This window comes from Meriones unguiculatus, chromosome 7 (assembly GCF_030254825.1).
Source record: "Meriones unguiculatus strain TT.TT164.6M chromosome 7, Bangor_MerUng_6.1, whole genome shotgun sequence".
In the NCBI taxonomy this organism is placed as follows: domain Eukaryota; kingdom Metazoa; phylum Chordata; class Mammalia; order Rodentia; family Muridae; genus Meriones; species Meriones unguiculatus.
The window spans coordinates 59291671-59306352 of record NC_083355.1 but is presented as its reverse complement, the minus strand read 5'-3'; positions in this window follow the sequence as shown (position 1 = coordinate 59306352).

Here is a 14682-nt window from a genome sequence, read left to right as displayed (position 1 = left end):
TAGCTAGGAAAACATGTGAAGAATACTGAAACTTTCCCCTGGGAAACTGTTGTGCTTTGGTGGTGCTTAATCATGCTGTATAGCTGGATGTGGTCACTCACACCCAGGAGGCAGAGGCAGATGAATATCCATGAGCTCAAGGCCAACTTGTCGCTACACAGAGAGCTCCACAGTGCATGATGGCAACCGTGCCAGCTCAGGAGCTAAACCCTGCAGACGAAGGGATGGCATTGCTGTGCAAACACCCAGGTCACTCCACTTTGGGTTTGGTATTTCCCCTTTCTGGGTCTCAGTTCCCCATCTATGACAACATAGTCCATATGTTTAACAGTGAACTTTACATATACCATAAAGAGCTCACATAAGAAGCCATGAAACAAGAGGGAAGAAAATGTCACAGAAGACAGCTGATGGCAAAGAACATGCACAATAACAAGGAAACATGAAGCACACGTCTGGACACTGGCGGTAAAACGTGTCAGTAAGAAAGTTCCTCAAACTATACAAAACCACAAATCAGTATGCCATACACCAAAGCGGTCCAAGTGAGGAGAGCTTGGACATGTTAAATGTTGGTTAGCCATTGTGTGAGAGTTGCTAACTCTGCTACCAAAGCTGGATACACAGAGTCACACACACACACACACACACACACACACACACCTACCTTTTTGATTCAGCAATTGTTTTCATGAGCTACTGTAAAGTAGAATGTAAGAGACACTGGCATAGATAAATCCAAAACTGCTCAGCACTGCTTCTCATAACACCTCCAACTAGAAAACCCTCAGATGTCCACCAAGCACAGAACTGACTCGGAAGGTCAGGTCACAATAATACAGGCTGGGGAGATGGGTCAGGATGTAAGGTGTGAAAACATGAGTACCTAAGTTCAGACCCAATTCGCCCCACATAAAAGCTAGGCACACACAGTTCGGGATGACAAGACAGAGGTGGAGGAATGGCAGCCTAGCTGCCAGACCCTCACCTCAAGTTTGCTTTAGGGCTGTGAAGGGTTGGTTCATCTTCTCTGAAAGGATTTTGCAAAGACAGGTGACAGCCACTACCTGAGTCCCTGCACCCTGGCAGCTGGGGCACTATTGTAATGCAAAGCCTTCCAGCATTGTCCAGAAGGCCCAGCTGAGGTGACCTTTTTTGTGCAGTCAGTGGAGCAAGCCTTGCCTACCCAACGTCGATAGCAGGCCTGACTTCACTACTGTGTTCTGTACGGAGCCACCAAGGAAAACCTCATTTTCTAGAAGAAGCTGGAACCTGGACCTGGACCCCCTCTCCCAACCCCAACATTCCCAGGGATGGGGGACATCCCTACGGGAGAGATTGTTGGGTATTTGCATAGAACCTATTCTCAGAAGGTGACCCCATCAGCTGGCACAGGGACTCTTCCGTTCTGTTTCAGTGCCTGTGGAGCGGGGACTGTTGGAAGGTATCTATCTGGGCTTCTCAGCGCAGCCCCAAGGAAGCTGCTGATGCCTGTGGAGGAGACCAGCCCTTCCCTGGGAGGACTGAGTGTCTGTGGGTTCCAGGAATCAACCTTGGTGGGAACTAAGTCGGGATTTCACTTCAGTCTCAAGGCCTTGCAGGGACAGAGGGAAAGCCTGTGGTTCAAGTGGGAAGTAGGCTCAAGGCCTGTTGTCTGCCCCTCGCCTACTTCTCGCGGCAGCCCTGGGACACAGGCTTACAGTTCTTTATTACTGTCCGGTCTCTATTCTGTAGCTTCCCTTGTCACATTGTTTTGACCCCGCAAGGGGTACGACTCTCTAGCCTTTGCGTATTCTTCCCAGACAAAGGTGCCCTAAACTAATAAACCACACAACAAATTACTTTTCATGTGCGCTAATTTTTCATGGCTGATCTGAGGCCTGTAAAATCACACTGGAAAATGCGATCCTCGGTGTCTGCTCTCGTGTCCCTCGCTTTCACAGCCCACTTAGGGGAGGACTCGGTCCTGCTGAAGACACGTTATTTGGCAAATAATCTGATCAATTTCATTTATATTCCTGGCAATGAAATGTTAAGAGCCTACCTCACCATTACATCATCTGAAGAGAGCAGAGTCCACAGGAGGAGATTAAATTTTGGAGCAAAGATCCAATTTCATGGGAATAAAACGCCTTACCTAAGTGCATTTTTAAAACTCTTCAGAGTAGTTAATACCAATTAAATTGTGGGCTGTCTGAATAATGAATTATCAAGTCGGACATGATTTTGTTTTTCCTCCCTAAGTAACTCGGGTTGGTTTTGTTACAGACTAGGTCATCCAGATTCGGCCATTCAGTCTTGAAATTTCCTGTGTTGCCCAGAAAGTAGTGACGGGAAATGTCATGCCTGGTCAGCACTCTGTGTAAGACGGGAGCTGGCATGCCAGGTGCACCTAGGTCTGATCAAGCACGAGGGTTGTACTCAGCAAAGTGATCTCAAGTGAAAAATAATACACAATTAACTCGGCTTCTGCCTCTGACTCTTTTGAGTGGTGCGGAAAGAACATTGGCCAGTGTGTGTGTGTGGGGGGGGGGGGAGGTCACAGACCTAGCAGACAGTGGAAACCAACAGTTTCCTTCAAGCTGCAGCCACACGTGAACCTGGAGTCTGCACTTGAACTCAGCGGAGCAGGTAATAAGTGCTGCTTTACATTAAACAGCCAGGCTAGTTAATCTTGCCCCCTTTAACCATGAAGTTCAATACGTCGTTCCTCACTGCATCCCTTGGTGGGACCTTGGAAAGACACCGTTTACCATGGGCCATCACTTTTACACTTGCAAGGCCAAAGACAAGAGGTGAAGGGTCATGTACGGGGCCTGCAACAATGGGTGACTGGAGTCCTCGGAGGATTTCTGGGCCTGGGGCCCGTGCCACATGCACACACTGTTGTTCTTTGCACAACAAATCACAACCACAGTGAGACAGCTCGTTCCCGCTGAGGAAGCTGCTCAGAACAGTCATGTGGCTCCACCAAGGTCACAGTGGGCCCGGTGGGGCTGGACTCCAGACCTCCAGTTCCTTGGTGGTTCTTTCCCTTCCTGCAGAGCAGATGGCAAACAAAGGGCGGGAGTGAATGGAGTTAGAGGCACACTTTAACTGTTCGGCAGGTTTTTCTTTTCTTTCTTTCTGTCTCCATAATGGGTTATTCACAAGTGTCCCAGGCCCAGCCTTCCAAGGCAGTATTTGCTGGTAAGAGCCACACGTGCGGAAGTTCCAGCTTCCTTCTGGACTTCTGTCTTTCTTCTTCAATAGGATGCTCTCTGCTTGCCTTGTAAGACTGTGACGCACTTGGGTTTCTGCCCAGCATTGGCCTCTCGGGCGTAGATGTTTCGGGGACACCCTCACCCTGAGGTGTGCTAAACAGCACCGGTCATTTGGAATGAAAAACACGGGGTTTTGGAGCATTCAGGTGGTGTACCTGATGCTTTCCTAAGTTCCTGTCAGGCACATTTCCAGGAACAAAGGGGAACATTGTCTTCTCTTCTCGGCGCACTTAGATTCAGCTTGGTGACACATAGCCTTCAGTTGACTTAATAGCATGAACAACTATGTTGTAATAAGGCTGAAAAAATATTTGATCTTTGGTGATTTTTCCAACTTAAAACAGACAGCTTTTCTGGAAGCGTGTCCTCTTATGCTCCTCAGTGGGTTTTTTTTCTCTCTCTCTCCCTGCCCCTTCTCTCCTTCTCTCCTTCTGTCCCTTCTTCCTCTCCCTCCACCTCCCATCTGAAACAGGGTTTCACTATGTAGCTCTGGCTGTCCTGAAACTCAATATGCAGACGAGGCTGTCTTTGAACTCTCAGAGATCCACCTGCCTGTGCCTCCCGAATGCTGGGATTAAAGGTGTGTGCCATTATGATAGGCTCTTTTGGGAAAATTTAGAGAGGTCATTTTAGGATTCTTTCTAAAAAGACATCTCAGATATTTAGGGAAGGCTGTTGAATCATATTGTCAGTGTTGTCACACTACGTGTTTCAGGAAGTCTCATTTTTTGTTTGTTTCTTGAGGGGAACCTTGGGACTGTTCTGTGGATAGATGTCAAAAGGTGACTTGGGATTAAGGAGAGCAAGGATCTTGAGGACGTCTGGGAACCAGGACTGAAGAGAGGCGGGATCCAGACAGGCTGTGCTGGTATCTCAGGGCTTTGGAGTAGCTGCCTGGCAGCTCGGGGAAGCCTCCCAGTTCTGAGCTGGGGCTGCTGGAGGAAGGGGCTGGGGCTTGGGAAGGACCTGAGGATTTACCAACTAGCTTGATTCTGGAAATTTCACTGGGTCTGTGCCATAAAATGCTGGAAGTAGGAATTTCCCAAGAAACCTTTTTGGTAGACTTTTCTTTTTACTTGAAAAGGTAATATCCAAACAAACAGGGAATGCCACAATTCTGAAAAGGCAGAAAAAACAAACAGCTTCCTCTCCCCACCCCCAATACATGTCAGTGCCTTGCTTGTGGGGAGGGTTCTGCCTCAGCAAATTCTCTGACTGCGCTCAGAGCTGCAGCCGTCTCGGCCAGCACGCTCCTCGCTCCTCACGTTTGCATGGTCACTTCCTCCCATTTTTCTGCTTATTCATCCTGTGGCCTATGTTCCCCTTGACAGGCTTTTCCCTGCCCTCCTGTGGGGAGAGATAACGTTCTCAGGACTTAAATCCATCTGATAAGTTCTATTTTTAGGCAAGCCAGGCAGCCTTTCCTCTTGGATTCTAACTTTCCTGGGGCCACACACTTCTTGCCCCTGTTGGGCGGGCTGTCCGCTGATACTCTTGTGCCAGGGTTCTCCTAAGTGACCGCAGTGGAGCTCGAAGCTGGGAAGGTGGCATGGCTTCCGGAACAGTTTCTGCTGGGTGTGGGGGGCTGTTTTTAGCTGGGCCATTTACTCTTACCTCCTGCTTCCCCTCCTGGCTGTCTGCAAATTTCCTTTTATCAGTAAATTTATATTATCTTGTTGAAGGACGGCCATTTAAAAACAAAACAGCACAGCTGTGACTTGAGACGATTAGCACGTTAGCACACCGGCTGGCAACAGCCGTGCCCTGTAGACAGTAAGAATTCCACAGTGTGACAACTTATTCTGAAGCCTTTGAATTGAGATTATATCAAAGCAGCCAGTTTTTCCCCCAAAAGAAGGGAGAGGGTTTGGTTAGGGTTTTGGCATCACATGATCTCTGCCTGTTGCTTGTCCAGACAAGTATGTTGGGAATAAACTTATATCGGCACTTTATATACCTGCTTTTAAGCCTTTGGCCCACCATGCCCCTTCCTCAAATAAAACCAAATTTGGGTACAGCCAAAACTCTTCTGACAAGACCAGAGTAAGGAGAGGAGAGGAGGATGGGGCCTGACTGGCAGCACCCCTCCCCCATACACACACCAGGGATGTGCATGGGAATTTGAGCTTCAGAAACTCTGACTTCATTGACTGTCAGTGGACAGGTTCTCCTGAGTCCCACTTAGCTCTGTCATCCATCATGTGACACTATGACGACACTGCAGGCGGCCTTGGCAAATGGGGTAGCTTCGTAAGGTGGAACACGCTCATGAAATGACTTACTGCTGATAAAATGCATGTAACTTATGGTGTGGTGGACTCTGCCGTGGTTTAGGCTGCTTGGTGGTTTCGCCCTGCAGGCGGCTGTGAGCAGGCCAGCCAATGGGAGCTATTCCTTTTCTAGAGCTAGACCATGCAGAACAGATATCCAAGACATTTCTAGGGCTGCGGATGAACCTCAGAGTACACAAAAGGCCCTGAGTTGGATCTTCATCTCTGTTGGTGTGTGGAGGTAGAGTACTATGTTTGTCCAATCTCTAGGGCAGTGATTCTCAACCTGTGGGTCAAGACCCCTTTGGGGGTCACATATCAGATATCCTGCATATCAGGTATTTATATCCGAGGCTCATAATAGTAGCAAAACTGCAGTTATGAGCTATAATAAAACAAATTCTTAAAGATTTATTTATATGAGTACTCTGTCTGCGTATACACCTGAAAGCAAGTAGAGGGCAGCAGATCTCATTATAGATGGGTGTGAGCCACCATGTGGTCTCTGGGAATTGAACTCTGGACTTCTGGAGGAGCAGCCAGTGCTCTCAACCCCTGAGCTGTCTCTCCAGCCCCAGTGAAAACAATTTTATGGTTGGGAGTTATCACAGCCTAAGGAACTGTATTAAGGGTGCCAGCATTAGGAAGCTGAGAACCACCGCTCTCGGGTTGTTCGCCGTTCAGGGTTCAGACCAAGGTTCACCAAGGTTCAGTATGTCAGACTATTTTATCCTGTCCAGATGCCACAGAGGCACTATCCTAGCCCCATTTTCATTTTTATAATGAAACTTCAGTGTAACTTGAAGAAGCAAGGAGGTTGATCTAGCTCCCAGTCCAAGGTCAGGCGGCTCTATGGGTTCTGCCTCTGGCAAGAGCTTAATGATGGAAACCATTTTGGTGGGAGTAAGCATGAGAGCCAATGAGTGACTCAGGAGCCAGGACCCCTCATCTTCCGGCAGGCTAGCATTTGTTTCAGAGCTCAGTGACCTCAGGCACTCCCGCTAGGTCCTACCTCTTTTTTTTTTTTTTTACATGTCTGTTTTAATTTTTAATTTATTTTTTATTAATTACAATTTATTTACTTTGTATCCCAGCTGTAGCCTCCTCCCTCATCCTCTCCCAAAGCCACTCTCCCTCCCTCCCTCTTCTCCCCCACTGACCCTCCCCCAGTCCACTGATAGGGGAGGCCCTCCTCCCCTTCCATCTGACCCTATCCTATCAGGTCCTACCTCTTATGGCTTCCAGACCTCTGCTTGGTCACACAGGAACAAGCTTAACTACAATACACAGTTCAAGCAGATCACAGCAGGCATTTTCACTTGATAACAAGGTTGAAAGCATGTGCCAGTGGCCTGCCTCCTGAGAGACACACAAGGCTGCTTCACTAAAAACCTGTTCATCTTACAGGTGTCACACACTCTGGGGATGGCACAGTCTGTTACAGCAGCTAACGGAGGCCCAGCTGAGGGCCACAGTCCTTCATTTCCTCTCTTCTTGCCACTGGGTTCTAAAGCTGTGGCTGCAGAATGCAGCTGAAAGGATCGCAGGGACCAGGGCTCTGGCTAAGGAGGCAGGGCAGGCCCACAGACCTGAGTCTACAGCATTTGTCCCTCTCTCCCTCTCACCCGACTTCCAATCAGGCCCCTTCTTTGAGCTAGAAGGGTAACAGTTTTAGACACTGTCCCTTCCATCTTGCTTGTTACTAGCAGCAAGAAGAGGTGGTGACAGTAGATTGACTGACTTTGGAGGAATATCAGATGACTTTCTGTCATTGCTACTTTGGAGCAGAAACAACAGAATAGAGAGAAAGGCCTTTGGCTGCCAAGCCTGATGTCCTGAGCCTATGTCTAAAAAGCCAGATGTGGTAGTTGGAGTTTGCAATTTTAGTCCTATCATTTCTATGGGGGTGGTGGGGGGTGGGGGTGGGGTGGAGACATGAGAATCAAGGCAGAGACAGGAGCATGAGCCTGAAGCTCAGGTACACAACACAGTACCGGAAAGGGAGACTGCATCAAACACAAGGTGGAAGGGGAAACCCAGCTCCCTAAAGATGCTCTCTGACCTGTTCGCACACGTCATGGCACACACCTGTGCAACATACACACCTGCACACACACAGAGTAAGAAAGGGCTTGCAATAAGGACAGCACATCTTTCCTGGTTTCTGATATTTCTTGACAATATGTATCTTTTCTTTAATCTTTTTTTTTCTTCAATAGAGTGGATAGGTATAAGAAAAGAAAATCTTACTCTGTAGCACAAGTTGACCTCAAACTTGCAGAAATCCTCCTACCTTTACTTCCCAAGAGTCAGAATTATAGTTGTAATTAAAGGCACCCTACTGTTTCTCTAATTCCAAATACACAGTTTATAAGCCACTCTGAGTACCTGGGCATGTGGACATGGATGAAAACAATGAGCCTTTGAAATAGGCCTTATGGGCTGGGTGGCCTTGGGTAAGCTCTCCCCTCTCTGCCTCTTCTCCTTTGCATATAAAATGAGGAGTATTTCTAAAGGCTTTTACAAGGCATATGCAGTGAGTATTTGTACAGTGTTGATGTGACAGACATTATGGTCAAGGCTCCATGGTGTCAGTAGCATTGCCACAGCCGCTGGTGCTAGGTTCCTGACAGGTAAAGAAATACTAGGAGAGACAGTAAGGTGTTGCCAAACACAGAGGAGGTCCACACTGCCTTCCGGCTTCTTTGCACAAGCACAGCTCTGTGGCTATGATTCTCCAGCTGACCCAGGCTTTGAGGGCAGAAGATACAGGAGTCAGATCTCACCAACGCCAAGCACAGAAGTCTATCGTCAGGCCCTGATCTCCGGAGCTTGGAGGGGGGAGCAGGGGAGACGCTGCAGCCTGCTGGTGGCAGATGCAGAAGGCACTGTCTTTTCCACAGCCCTCCTGACCTGGGGATGCATGGCCAAAGCAGATGAAGACCCGACCACTTAGATGCATACAAATCCCATGAGGTCCTGGAAACTCCTGAAGAAGCCTGGCCTTGGCAATGACCTATATGAATGAAAATAACTTTGTTATGAAGTTTTCTCTTTAAAGAGAATAATTACATCATGGCCGTTTCTTATCCTATTAGATTATGGCCAACTGTCTCTTAAAAAAAAAAGCACTCTGCATTTACTGTAGGTCAAACCCCAGCCATGTGTTTCCCTGCTGTCCTGTGAGTGAGCCATGAAGGTAGAAATGAGCACAAAAAGCAACTCCAAGGCTGTGAAGGGGAGACATGGTAACATCTAAGCATCTAAGTGCTATTCTCCTTCAGAGTCGCCTGGCTGAGGAGTCCTATGACTGTCAGTCAGAGAATTGCCAGGTGGACCTTTTTCTATGAAACCACTCTTGTCACACTTAAGGCAGATTGTTTGCCTCTGCCATGGGACAGGAAGTGAGGTAATTCAACCGCCAAAGCTCTGGACCTATGAGCTAGTTCCTTCTGCAGTATTCTCAGGCTTGGGAAAAGCTCACCCTGAGAGTGAGGCACTTGGTTTTGACAACCTGCGCTTGATGGCTGTGTCTGTGAAACAGCCACAAACCAGCCACAAGGGCCTGGCGTGCCAGAATTGCAGTGTTGTGGGTCTCTGAGACAGAGTGATTCTCTCAGCTGCCAGGAGCTGGGACTCTGAGTGACTGGATGTGGCATTGTCCTTGTCACCAATGTGTCACAGAAGCTTTATAGACCATAAAGAATACACGTGTGAGAAGCGAGCGGACTTTGGAGGAACTTTGGTTTTAGATATCTGGCCAGCCGTTCTAACTATGCAATCTGAGCTATCTGCTCTTTGCGTGCTTTATTTTCCTCCTTTGTTGTTTGTTTATTTTATTTTATGTGACTTTTGACAATTTCAGTTTTTAGCTCTGACTGTCCTGGAACTCAATCTGTAGAACAGACTGACCTTGAGCTCACAGAGATCCACCTGCCTCTGCCTCTGGGATTAGTGTGCACTGCTTCCTCCTTTGCAGCCCGGCTTACCTTCATCCCCTCTAACCACGACTTGTTTACTCCCACTCACTGAGTCTGACTCTTCCAGCTAAAACAGTTTTGTGCCCGAGGAGAACTGCCCCCACGGAGAGGGACAGTTGCATGTCTGCAAGCAGCTTTAGCAGCCATTCTTAAGCAAATGATCGAAAAATAAGTGACAGGAAGATCCAGAGTCATCTGGGTGACAGATGGAGCTGTGGGGGGGGGGGGGTAATTTCACTGATGCTCAGGATTCAAGGAATGTGGGTGGCGATTGATTCACTGGCCCATCCTGGGCTACTGTATCCCATAATAACAGCTGCAGAGACTGCCGGCTACACTCCCTGGGAAGCAACTGGGGCTTAGCCTCATTGGCAGGGAAGGCCTGGCTGCTGCTTCCAGCCCTGGAAGGCAAAGGGAGCATGAATCAGCAACAAGTGAACTAGGTGTCAACTGCCTCCTTCTGGGCTGCAGAGGCACCCCACCCCCATCCCTGTTACCAAACCTCCCTGTAAGCCTTTCGCCTCTAGCTTTCAGGAGTGTTAAGCTCTGTCAGTGGAGGGGGCAGGGGAGACAGCACAGACCTCCCCTGCTTTGGTGCACACCCCTTTCTGCTCATACTCTGCTCCTTTGGTGGTATCTGTGTGAGTATGACTACAGCCCCTGCATCCAGGTGGTGCTAACTGGCCCATCCTGTGTGCTGTGCTGGCTTTACCCAGTGTGTGGCAGACTGCAGCCTGACCCTCTCCAAGGAGTCTGGAAGCTGGCCCCGTGCAGGAGCTGCCCATCCGAGCTTTGTTCTTCGTTCTTTTTCCAATGGTTTCTCTTCCTCAGTTTCAGGGTGTTCTTACTTATTGCTGTATACTCATTCACAGCTTTGCATGTAAAACCTTCCTTGTTCAAATCACTGCTCCCACCTTACAGAGAACTGTCCTTAGGAAAAGTTCCAGGAGGCAGACTCCTCCTCCTGCACATACAACTAAAAATGGCACTTGGAGCATCAGGGGTTAAGTGCCGCACTCATCACTGTGGCACAGCTCAGTGGGCCGAGCTATCACCTGTGGGCAATTGTGATGACATGTCAGTGGCTGCAAATTCTCCGGAACCCCTGGGCAGGTGTCTGACTCCCTTGGTGACTATGTGGGCTGTGACACTGAGTGAACTTCCTGGCCATTCTTAGAGTAGTTACTGAGTGAAAATGACAAGGTCAGGTCTTTTCCCCTCAGTTTGGGTCACATCTGAGAACCTGAGCTCCTATTTCAGCTCTAAAAGAGTTATGTTTTCTAGCCACAGGGCTGATATCGCTGGTTCTACACTGTAAAAAGGAATTGTGTGAGCTCTTGAATTATAACATATTCACAGCATTTCGAATGTCTTACATTAAAATGTAGGGTATTAAATGAGAAAGAATGGAATTCTGAAACGTGGGAGAATATCAGGATAGATTCTGATAAAACTGACAATCACTAAAATTGTTTTTATGTTTATTTTGTAGGTGTGTACATGTGCAAAGAGTAAAGGCATGTGAACACCATGGCCTATGTGTAGAGGTCAAAGGACAACTTGTGTGGACTGGTTCTTTCCTTCTGCCATGTGAGTCTTGGAGACGGAACTCGGATCTCCAGGCTGGATGGCAAGTATCTGCTGAGCCATCTCGCTGGCCCCCAAATTGGTCATTGTGAAAGCCTAAATCACTCCAAACTTTCTTCTCAGGGGCGTCCTTGACTCTGATATCTGAAGAGACTAGTTTTCCCTTGCATGAAAATTCTATGCCTCAAAAGGAAGTCCCTGAGGCTCTTCCACAGCTGTCCCTGGCTGCCATTTCCCTCTCAGCTCCTCATTTCTCAGCATGCCGCAGCGATGCTCATCCACTTGGATCTGAGAAGGCATAAGTTAGATGGTGCGGTGGCGTGAATAGGTATGTCCCCATAGACTCACTTTGAACGCTTGGTCCATAGGAAGCGGCATTATTGGAAGGTGTGGCCTTGTTGGAGGAAGTGTGTCCCTGTGGGGGCGGGCTTTGAGGTCTCCTATGGTCAAGCTATGCCCAGTGGAGCACACTGTCTCCTTCTGCCGCCTGTGGCTCAAGATGTAGAACTCTCAGCTCCTCTAGCACTGTGTCTACCTGCACACTGCCATGCTTCCTGCCATGGTGATAACAGACTACACCCCTGAAACTGCAAACTGTAACCCAATTCAGTGTTTTCCTTTGTAAGAGTTGTTCTGGTCATGTTGTCTCCTCACAGCGATAAAGCCCTAAGGCAGATGGACAAAAGGTGAACTTAGACACGTTGCTAAGATGTCAAGACTGTTGAGTACACGTGTAGGTGAGGAGTCCAGACTTGCCAGGCCCATCGTGGGCCCAGCTTTTCTGCTTATCCTTTTGTCAGGCTTTTGTCTTTGAAGCTCTGGGGTTAATGTCCAAGTCTTTGTGACTCTTACAGTTCTATGGGTTGTAATTAAAGCTGTCCCCTTCACTTTCTTTTAGTGACACCAACCAGCATAGAGTTCAACAACAAACAATATTGTTATACTCAATATTATCATTATTCTTCACCTAACTATTCTCAGGATAAATGTTTACTCTCATTTTTTAAAAAATAAAAATCTGTTTCCAGGGTCTAGAAGATGGCTGAGTCAGTTAAGTGTTTACTATGTGAGCATGAGGACTTGACTTTTATCATCAGCATGCACATAATGCTCACTTATAAGTGAGTACATATCATGTGTGTTTTTTTGGGTCTGGGTTACCTCATTCAGGATGATCTTTTCTAGTTCCATCCATTTACCTGAAAATTGCATGATGTCTTTGTTTTTAATAGCTGAGTAGTAGTCCATTATGTAAATGTACCACATTTTCTTTATTCTTTATTCAGTTGAGGGACATTTAGGTTGTTTCTAGTTTCTGGCTATTATGAATAAAGATACTATGAACAAAATTGAGCAAGTATCTTTGTGGTATGCTGGAACATCTTTTGGGTATATGCCCAAGAGTGGTATACTGGGTCTTGAGGTAGAGGTATTCCCAATTTTCTAAAAAACTGTCAAATTGATTTCCAAAGTGGTTGTACAGATTTGCACTCCCACCATCAATGGAGGAGTGCTCCCTTTGTTCCACATCCTCTCCAGCATGTGCTATCACTTGAGTTATTGCTCTTAGGCATTGTGATGGGTATAAGAATCTCAGAGTCATTTTAATTTGCATCTCCCTGATGATTAAAGACGTTGAACATTTCTCTAAGTGCTTTTTAGCCATTTGAGATTCCTCTGTTGAGAATTCTCTGTTTAGCTCTGTACATTTTTTTTAAATTGCTTTAATTGGTTTGCTGGTGTTTAATTTCTTTATGTATTTTGGATATTAGTCTTTTGTTAGATATAGGGTTGGTAAAGATCTTTTCATATTTCCCATTTTGTCCTATTGACAGTGTCTTTTGCCTTACAGAGCTTTTCAGTTTTATGAGGTCCCATTAATTGATTTTTGATCTTAATACTTGAGGATAAACAGGCTAAGAAAGAAATTAGAGAAATACCCTTCACAAGAGCCACAAATAATATAAAGTATTTTGATGTAACTCTAACCAAGCAAGTAAAAGACCTATATAACAAGAACTTCAAGTCTCTGAAGACAGAAACTGAAGAATATATCAAAAGATGGAAAGATCTTCTATGCTCATAGAACAGTAGGCTTAACATAGTAAAAATGGCCATCTTTCCAAAAGCAATCTACAGATTCAATGCAAATCCCATCTAAATTCCAACACAATTCTTTACAGACCTTGAAAGATCAATTCTTAACTTCATATGGAAAAATTAAAAAAAACAACAACAATAAAAAACAGCATAGCTAAAACAATCCTGTACAATAAAAGAACTTCTGAAGGTAATACCTGATTCCTAGCTGTACTTCAGAGCAATAGTAATAAAAACTGCATGGTGCTGATAAAAGACAGGTTGATCAATGAAATTGAATTGAAGATCCAAAAATAAACCCATATACCCATGAACACTACTGGACCTATAAGCCCAGTAGTACTAGAGGCAGAGGAAGTTTGAGGCTAACCTGGGTTATAAGACCCCATGTCAACAAAACAAAACAAGTAAGCAAACAAAACACAAAAGAGAAGCACATTGTTCTTTAAATTCCCTGCCCTCCTTCAGTGCTGGGCATCACACCCAGGGCCTCCTGTGCTCCTGGTCTGACACTGTAATTTCTATTTGACCTTTTCCTTTTAGATTCATGTTTTCCTCCTGTTTCAGGAGGTACCTGTGGGTGCTAAGCACAGTGGTCCTCTTGCCTGAATGCTTTGACTTGGTCTGAGTGTAACCTCATTTAGGTTACTATCTTTCACTGAGGATGCAGTTTTTTTTTATGTGAGTGTCATTTAACTTTTAGATTAATTTTCAAATTTAATGTAACAGTAATAGCTTTCATTACAGTATCTATCTCTAGCATCTATATTTATCTATCTATATCTATCTATATATCCCTATCTCTGTCTATCTATCTATCTATCTATCTATCTATCTATCTATCTATCTATCTATCTATCATCTATCTGTCTGTCTGTCTAGCTAGCTAGCTAGCTGTCTGTCTGTCTGTCTATCTGTTTTGTCTCTCTCCCACTGCCCTGTCATGTCTCCCTGTCCCCTACTTATCTGCCTCCTTCCTTCCATATAGTCTGTCTTAGTTAGGATTTTGGTGCTGTAGAGAGGCACCATGAACATGGCAACTCTTATAAAGGACAATATTTAATTAGGGCTGGCTTACAGTTTCAGAGGTTTACTCCATTATCATCATGGCAGGAAGCAGGGTGGCACGCAGGCAGATATGGTGCTGAAGGAGCTGAGAGTTCTACATCTGGATCTGTAAGTAGCAGAAGGAGACTGTGTTCCGCACTGGGCAGAGTTTGAGCATGTATGACCTCAAAGCTCCGCCTCCAGAGTGACACACTTCCCCTAACAAGGCCACACCTCCTAACAGTGCCATTGCCTCTGGCCAAGCATGCATACACATGAATCTTCCGGGCCTTACCTATTCAAACTACCACATAATCCTCCTACCCTCAGCTTTTATTTCTCATGTGCTCTATTTCCCTTTCTTTCTCCCCCATAACCTCAAGACCACACCTTCCTTGCTCATAATCCCCTTTGTACTCTCAATGCACTCATGTG